Source organism: Crocodylus porosus, unplaced genomic scaffold (assembly GCF_001723895.1).
Source record: "Crocodylus porosus isolate Cpor-Errol unplaced genomic scaffold, CroPor_comp1, whole genome shotgun sequence".
NCBI lineage: Eukaryota > Metazoa > Chordata > Crocodylia > Crocodylidae > Crocodylus > Crocodylus porosus.
In genome coordinates this window covers 13192173-13200810 of record NW_017728915.1, presented here as the reverse complement: position 1 = coordinate 13200810, position 8638 = coordinate 13192173, and the positions used below count along the sequence as shown (strand labels likewise).

The window sequence follows — 8638 nt, the reverse complement described above, 5'->3', positions numbered from 1 at the left end:
CTCGTGGTCTTCCATCCCTCTGAGTTACCCAGGGTTATGCCCAGTGACACCAACAGCCTGAGTGTAGCTGACAGATGGCCTGGGGCAGGAGGCTGAGCTGGAAGGAGGGTCTGTGCTGGCTGAGCTCTGGGAGAGCTTCGGGGCAGGACCTGCTGTGCTCCTGGCTGAAGCAAGCTAGTTCAGGCCGAGTGCCTTCCTGAGAGAGGTTTCAAATGATGCTGGAATGCTGGACAACAGCAATCTCATTTGAATCAATAAGGAATCTGGTACAAAATTATGATTCACCAATCTAACCAAAATTGATTAGATTTGAGTGCACATCAAACCAAGTGTATCTTAGATGGGGTTCTGCCATTTCTAGACTGGTCTATGTGTGCCGAAGTTCTGTATAGTTATAGGTTTAGATCAATTTCTGATCACTCTGACCGGTTTACATGTATTGTCTGTACTTCGGGATTTCTTCAGTGCCATTTTATAAGTCCAAGATTCCTCCTCCTGTTTAACTTAGTATGGTTCTGTACCTGGTCTATTCCCACTCCCTTCTTCCAAATTGTTTCCAATCCCCTTAGTCACATGAGCACCTCAGTGACTTCTAGACCCTCAACAGGTTTTGCTTGATTAGCAACTGCCTAGAAGAACAGGTTATTTTGATTGTTAGCCAGCATACTGTCTGCCTAGGGTAAAGTTATTCAGTTATTGAAGTTTTTTTAATAATTGCCCCATTCAGTGACAGACAGGCAGTGCTGGTGCCAGTGTGCACCTCCTTTTTGCAAGGATACAAAGACAACTTCACAATTGCAAAAAGATCAAGTGTTCATAAAAGCAAAATGGAATTCATAAGTTCACGCAGATATATTCCTACACTGTCACAAAAGGGCTTTGATAGCACAGTAAACTTGGCGTGACACTGTAATTTTCTATTGTACTTGTTTCATAATGTTATTAATAAAGAGGCTCCATGGAATCAAAATCATTTAATCATCAGTATCTCAAACAATTGTGACATCAGCACAACATGTTTTCCATGGACTTGCATTAAAATAAGATATTCAAAGACACAAATTAAAATTGATTTGTCATTTTGACCTCACATAATAATGGTATGATAACAGCATTCTAATTAGAAAATCAAACTTGCATTAGATTCCGTTTGGAATTGTTAGTTCATATTGTGATGGATTCAAAATGACACTGCAGTGAGTTGAACTGTGCATACAGTTCAACTAAAATCGTTTTGGCATTGTGATATCAACTACTAATGTCACAGTAATGGTATCATATTATAGACCTTATAGGTCTGCCTTGAAATATTTCTGCCATTACAACTTTGTTTTCTGATGGTATCATAAAAGGGGATTCTGTGTAGTGTGGCTTAGAATGGCAGTGAACTGGCACTACTGTTGGCACTGGATGCATTGACGTACATGTCCAGGTGACTTTCTTCCACTTAAGGAAACAAATAGCACACTTGCTTATAAGTCAGTGCCAGGTGAAAAGTGCCTATAGGTCAGGGGCAGGCAAAATATGGCCTACTATCTGGATCCAGGCGACCAGAACATTCTATCTGGCCTGTGGGACCCCTAAAAAATTTAGAAATATTTATCTGATCCTGGCTGCTTGTCAAAGACAACAGGAGCCAGGGGAAGTAGGACCCAAAGGAAGCCAGCAACAGGAGGCAGGAGATCAGCCCTGCCCACCCCCAGCAATTTCCCTTCTTCCTGCACCTGTCCTGCTCAAGCACCATGTGGCTCCTGGCTGCATGGCTGGACTGGGGAGCATGGGGCCCCACCGGCAGAGAGTAAGCGTGTGTGTGCAGAGAGGGGCAGAGAGTACATATGTGTGTGCAGTCTCACACCCCCCCACCACCATACACATGCACCCACACACCCCTCACACTGCTATACACACAGACCCCCACACCCACACTTCCTCACACATCCCAGCCACCCTCCCCCCACACAGTCCCCCAAAAGTCCCATACCCACCTATACCCCACATATCCACACATACCCCCACAACCTCCCTCACCCCACATACCTCAGCACCCGACACAATATACAAGTGTAAAACTTCATTTTAAGCTATTGTGCAATCGCCTCTGTTTACACTACACAAACACATATAAACCAAGGCAAAAATATTTTTTTAAATCAAATTAATGAATGCTGTAGATGTTTGCTTTTTAGAATATAATTTGGTATTTTTCTCGTTCTGAGATGGAAAAACTCCTTGCTGAAAGGAGTACTTCCGTGGATAAGGGGAGGGACTTCTGGTGGCAAAGGTCAGGAGTTAGGGGACAGGACTTCCAGTCCCAAGATGGTGACCAGGGGGCAGGGCACCTATCAAGGGGTGGAGCATGCAGCCCTTGGCAGCTTGCTAAAACTCGGTAAGCAGCCCTCCACACAAAATAATTGCCTGCCGTTGGTATAAATGAAAGCTGCTCTCAGGGTTCCTAATTGATTCTCAGTTCCTCAGCTTTCTGGTCTTCCCAGAGCTCAGTCAATCCCAATCTTACCCTTAGGGCACTAATCTGTGGCCCTCTTGGCCTTCATGGGCTATTTTCATGACTTCTTTCCAACCCCCATAGCCACACCCATGCCTCACAAATGTTACTATTGATCCATGTACCAGCTTATACATGTTTCAGCCCTGTTGACTTTGGCTCACTGGTTGTTGTAGCAGTGATTTTTAAATCTAGGCCCACTTGCACTGGCCTGGCTCCTTAGTCCCAACTTCCCTTGCTTTCGGAGCACAGGCCCTGGCCGTCTTGGGTGTCACCTGCCCTGTCTCTCTGTTAGTGTGCAGGCCCCTAATTGTAAATAAGGAAGGGCAAAAAGAATGATCAAGGACCTGAAAAGACTCCATAAATACATATTGAAAACATTAGGATCCTTTATTTTAAAGCGGGGATGAGTTAGAGTAGGCATGATAAAAGTGTATAAAATAAATAGTACAGAGAAAGTTGGTATGGAACATCTGTCCTTCATGCCTCTAAACAGAAGAAAGCAAAGGTCAATAAAATGAAAAAGAGGAAATTCAAAACTTGTCTATAGAAATACAATCAGTTAATTTAACTTGCTACCACAGGAACTTGAAGACAAGAATTTGTCGAGATTTGAAAAAAGGAGATAGACAATTTCCATTGATATGAATATCAGGCATATCCAGAGTCGTTGAAATGAAAGGGAAACTAAGCCTCCCATTCAGGGCTTAAGTCAGTGTCTCATTTTTTATATACAAATCACTCACTCCACTTTTTACACTGCTCTATGCTCATCTTTCCACAGCATTGAGTTCCAGTGAACAAAAGTTGATGCTGTCTTTATATCTTACTGTATTTCCTTGAATATAAAATGAGCACTAGTCAGCATGGGAAAAAAAGCCCCTCATCTTATATTCATATATGAAGGAGAGGGGAGAACAGGTGGCTCACCCAGTCTCATCCCATTCTTATAAATAAATAAAGAGGCCATGACTTAGATATTTACATGGTGGCAAACTGACTTGGGAGTCACACCAGAGAGTGGTAGTAGACAGGTCAGTACCAACCTGGAAGGATGTGCATAGTGGAGTCCCACGGGCTTGATTCCTGGACTTGTACCCTTCAATATCTTCATCAGTAACTTGGATGTGGGTGTGAAGTGTACTCTGTCCAAGTTTGCAGATGATACTATATGGTAGGGTGAAGTGAACATTCTGGAGGGTAGGGAACGATTGCAGGCAGACCTGGACAGTTTGGAAAAGTGGGCAGAACACAATAGAATGCAGTACAACAAGGAAAAATGCAGAGTACTACACCTAGGGTATAAAAATATCCAGCACACCTACTGGCTGGGAAGTGACCCTCACAGCAGCACAGAAGCAGAAAAGGATCTCAGAGACATAATGGACTCCAAGATGAACATGAGTCTTCAGTGTGACAAAATCATCAGCAGATGCATGACAAATAGATCCAAGGAGGTGATACTTCCCCTCTATACTGCATTGGTCAGAATGCAGTTGAAATACTGCATCCAGTTTTGAGCGCTGTACTTTAAGAAGGACGTGGATAGCCTTGAGAGGGTCCAGAGGAGGGCCAGTCATATGGTTAAGGGTTTACAGGCCAAGTCCTATGAAGAGAGACTGAGGGACCTGGACTTCTTCAGCCTCTGCAAGAGAAGGCTAAGAGGTGATCATGTGGCTGCCTACATTAGTGGAGTGCAGCAAGGTATGAGAGATGCTCTGTTCACCAAGGCGCCTCTTGGGATAACAAAGAACAGTGGTCACCAACTGACAGACTGCAGATTTAGGCTAGACATCAGGAAAAACTTCTTCATGGTGAGGTTTGCCAAAATTTGGAATGGGCTTCCAAGGGAGGTGATGCTCTCTCCTACCTTGGAGGTCTTTAAGAGAAACCTGGATAGGTATCTAGCTGGGGTCATCTGAACCCAGAACTCTTTCCTGCCCAGGCAGGAGTCAGATTCAGTGATCTGTTGAGGTCCCTTTGAACCCTAGCATCTATCTATGAATCTATGACTCTGAGCCTGGGTCAGGGTTAGAGTCAGACTCACTACAGCGTCCTGCCCTCCACCACACTTTTCTGCAGATTCTGCCCTTCCTGGTCCCCCCTTTCCCTCCCTCTTACTCTCAGGTGCAGCTTGACTCTGGTTCAGTTCTGACTGGGGTCTCTTCCAGGCATGCAGCATGTGGAAACTCCTTCCCCTGGCCAATCAGCAGTGCCACCAATGTTCCCTGGCAAGGGCTGAACTTACATATGGTGTGCTCCAGGATGGAGCAGCCCAATCAGCATCTGACAGTAAGATGGTGCAGAGATGGGAAGAAGCAAAGATTTACAGAGGGAAGGGGTAGAGACTGAGGGAAGCAGTGGAAAAGAGGCAGAGACTGGGGGGAGCCAGATATGAGGATGCAGGTGGCAGCAAGGCAGGAAGTGACTGGGGCAGAGGGCAAGGGAACCACCTGACCCTCCCCCCAGCCTCTGCTTTCCCTGCTGTAGCAGTAGTGGTGGAGATTCAAGACGACCCTCCCATACTTCGATTCTATACCTAAAAATTATAACGAATTTATAAATTTTCCATATATAGAATCTGATAATTGTGGGGGTTGTCTTATATTCAAGATCATCTTATATTCAAGTAAATACGGTATTTAGTTAAGCTATAACAGGGACGGGCAATTATTTTGGGTGGAGGGCCACTTACGAATTTTAGCAAGCTGTTGAGGGGTTCATGGGTAGCTCTACCCCTTCATGGGTACCCCACCCCCTGGTCACCATATTGTGACTGGAAGTCCCGCTCCCTAACTCCTGACCTTTGCCACCCGAAGTCCCTCCCCTTGTCAACAGGAGTACTTTTCAGCAAGGGGTTATTCCGTCTCAGAACCAGAAAAATACCAAATTATATTCTAAAAAGCAAACATCTACAGCAATCATTAATTTGATTTAAAAAAATATTTTTGTCCTGATTTACATGTTTGTGTAGTGTAAACAGAGGAGATTGCAAAATACCTTAAAATGAAGTCTTACTCTTGTATATTGTGGGAGGTGCATGTAGGTCTGTGGGGGGCTGTGGGTGTGTGGGGTGTGGGTGGTTATGGGATTTGTGGGGAGATGTGTGGGGGGGTTGATGACTGGGCTGTGTGGGGGGTGTGGGGTTCTGGGTTCCGCATGTATGGCAGTGCAAGGGGGGGGTGGATGTGTATGGTTGAGTATGAGTGTGGGACTCACCCTATGAACACACACAGTGCCCCTGCCTGCACACACACACACACTCTTAGTGGCACGGCCTTGTGCTCCCCAGTCCAGCAGCACAGTTGGGAGCCACGTGGTGCTGGAGCAGGGCAGAGGCAGGAAGAGAGTAAAATGGTTGGGGGTGGGTAGGGCTGGGCTGCTCAGTTCTGCTAAGGGCTCCCCCTGGGTCCTACTGGCCCTGGTTCATGTCAGCTTTGATAGGCAGCCAAGATCCAATAAATATGAATTTACTAATTTTTTTAGGGGCCCCACAAGCTGGATAGAATGGCCTGGTGGCCCAGATCCGGCCCGCAGGCCATATTTTGATCTCCCCTGCTAAAATACTGTAAGAAACATCAAGGTGTGGCAGGAAAAGTAAAAAAGGGAGAGTACCCCAAGGGGAGCTGGAGTAGGGCAGAGTCCATATGACCACCACAGGGCATCACAGCATCCCTGAGGTCTGGTCCTGTCCCAATGACATTTTGCTTGGGGGGGGGGAGGGTTGTTTGTTTACCATAGCTACACACTGAAATGGGACTTATTTGAGCTGTCTATAATTATACCAAATTCCTTTCTTGAACTGACAGTTAATTTTAAAACTTCTTAAGCTATACAAATAATTGAAAACATTTCTTTTCATAGTATAGTATTTTCTCTGAACAGTGAATTCCCTTTCTTAGAGTGAAGGTACATGTGACACTTAGATCAAACTAAATCTGTGGTGTGTTAAGCAGTATTAAAGTTAGAACATGCTGTGAAGAGTCACAGATTAAGGGTTAATACCACTTCTTGCCTGCACAGCTGTGACTTGCCACTAGAGTCTTGGAGAGTAAGATCATGTCTAGAAGCTAGTATACTTAGACTTGATCCCTGATCTGGGGGTGGGGGCAGTGCATCCTAGGGCTGTGTGTAGACGAAACTAGAGATGTGTGCACAACACTCTAAAGCACGCTAAATGCTTTTGCATTGCTTCAATGGTGTCAGTGTTTGCATGGCTTGGTTGCGTATTGCACATAATTCCAGCTACTGTAGGAAATTTGTTGGTGTACTGCACCTTAAATGACTTGGGGTGCAGCAAACTTACTACCCCTACAGTCACAGAGTAAAGCACTGGGCTCCATGAAGATCCACGGCTCTGCAGAAAGCCCCACAGGCAGCCTGGCAGCAGCCCGGGAAACCAGACTCCACCCAAGAAAAGCAGCAAGCTTGATCTTCCCCTCCCCCCAACCACCAGAGCGTGCCTACCTGCCTGCCTGCCTGAACTGCATGGGGACCTGATGCTTCCCTCCGCAGTCCAGGACTGCCTGAGCTGGGTGCCTGTGGGCCTGCAGAGGGACCACCACTGCCATGGAAGAAAGTGCCAGCCTCCCCTACCACAGCCCAGGGACACCTCTGCCCACTGGCAGCTTGCCCTCTCCTCCCCAGGTAAGTCCCAGGCAGGTAAGTCAATAGTGTGTGTGCATGACATGGGGGTTTAATCAGCCCTAAATTGAAGTGGTGTTTTTTAAAACCCACTGCTTCGATTTAGGGCCCCCGTTTCATCTACACCCACCCTAGGATGCCAGAGGACTGTAAATTGCTCATCTATCTCCATAGAACAGACTAAGATTACCCTAACATGAACTAGGTAGCATGGCCCAGAGTTAACCCTTACCTGAAGTTGTGCAACTTTGAGATGCTCAGAGGGCACTCAGCATAAGCTAATGAGTTTTAATGTATGGATGCTCATGTCTTAAGTGCCCTTAGTATGATGCATGTGTAACATGCAATTTCACCCATACACTCAACTTGGATCTCTCTGCAGTTACAGACACTCTTTCCTGTTCCTGAAAAAGCCTAAAACTGTTTTCCTAGATGCAAATTTTATTAGCATAGTACCTGTACCTGTCCCCTTTCCCATGTCATTTAATATCACAGAAAAATAACAGCAAACTGCAGTTAATCTTTGGCATGATAAGTTGCTCATTTAAATTTATTCTTTATTTTCTGTCTCTGATTCCTGGAACTCTCATTTGAGGAATATTTTTAGTAGCCTCTTCTGCAGGATCTTATTGAAGGCCACGTAGAAGTCTAATTATATTATATCAACTGGTTACCCTTTATCCATTATTTTACTGACACATTCAAAAAATCCTAAGAGATGAATGAGATACAATTTTCCTTTCAGCATCCAAGGATTTTTCATTCTGTTTTTAAAACATTTTTCAATCAAATTCACCAGTTGTGATTTAAGTACACTTGCTATATTTCTGTGATCAAGAAAGAGGAACATCTGACAAATATTTACATATGCATTTTTTAAACTGAGTTCCTAACATTTTAGACTACAAAAAAGTTCATATAGAAGTCTGTCAAAACTCCCTACTTCTTTCTGAACATGTTCATGACCAACATTTGTGTTTTCTTTAGTCCTTCAGCTTTTTCTCTTGGTATTCATCTTAAAAGCTGTACAAAGCATGGGGCCTGGATAATTGTCCATGTCTATTGATAGAACCAGAAAAGAGGTTGTAGGCCCCTAAAATTCTGTTTCTTTCAATTTTTTTCTTCTAAGGGACCATGTACTCCGGGGACAGCTGCATAAACTTACCCCATAAACTGAAAAAAAAATAAAAAGAATAAAAAGAGAAACAAATGAGAACAAAATAAAAAAAAATAGTTTGCTTGTTATAGCTAGCTTTACACTTTTCATAAGTTAAACTAAATAAAGAAGTTACAGGTTGGGGGGAATCAACATAAAGGACTTGCAGCTCTTGAAAACATTCTTTGGTCCAAACACTCCAAGTCTGTCAGCAAACCTTGATGTCTAGATATCAACTAATGCTAGTTGTATTTAGGATTTACTTTTAAGTTCCTCTGACTGGGTCAGCTTACTTTTGGTTGTACACACACACACACACACACACACACACACAC

At 44.4% G+C, this 8638-nt stretch overlaps 1 long non-coding RNA gene across 1 annotated transcript in view; it reads right to left on the bottom strand.

Moving 5' to 3' along the window:
• The window catches only part of LOC109310783, a 19160-nt gene that overhangs the window by 1004 nt on the left and 9518 nt on the right, over positions 1-8638 (bottom strand). The window contains exon 3 of the long non-coding RNA XR_002101311.1: positions 2605-2612. This is a non-coding gene — a long non-coding RNA (uncharacterized LOC109310783). The remainder of the gene's footprint in view (positions 1-2604; positions 2613-8638) is intronic.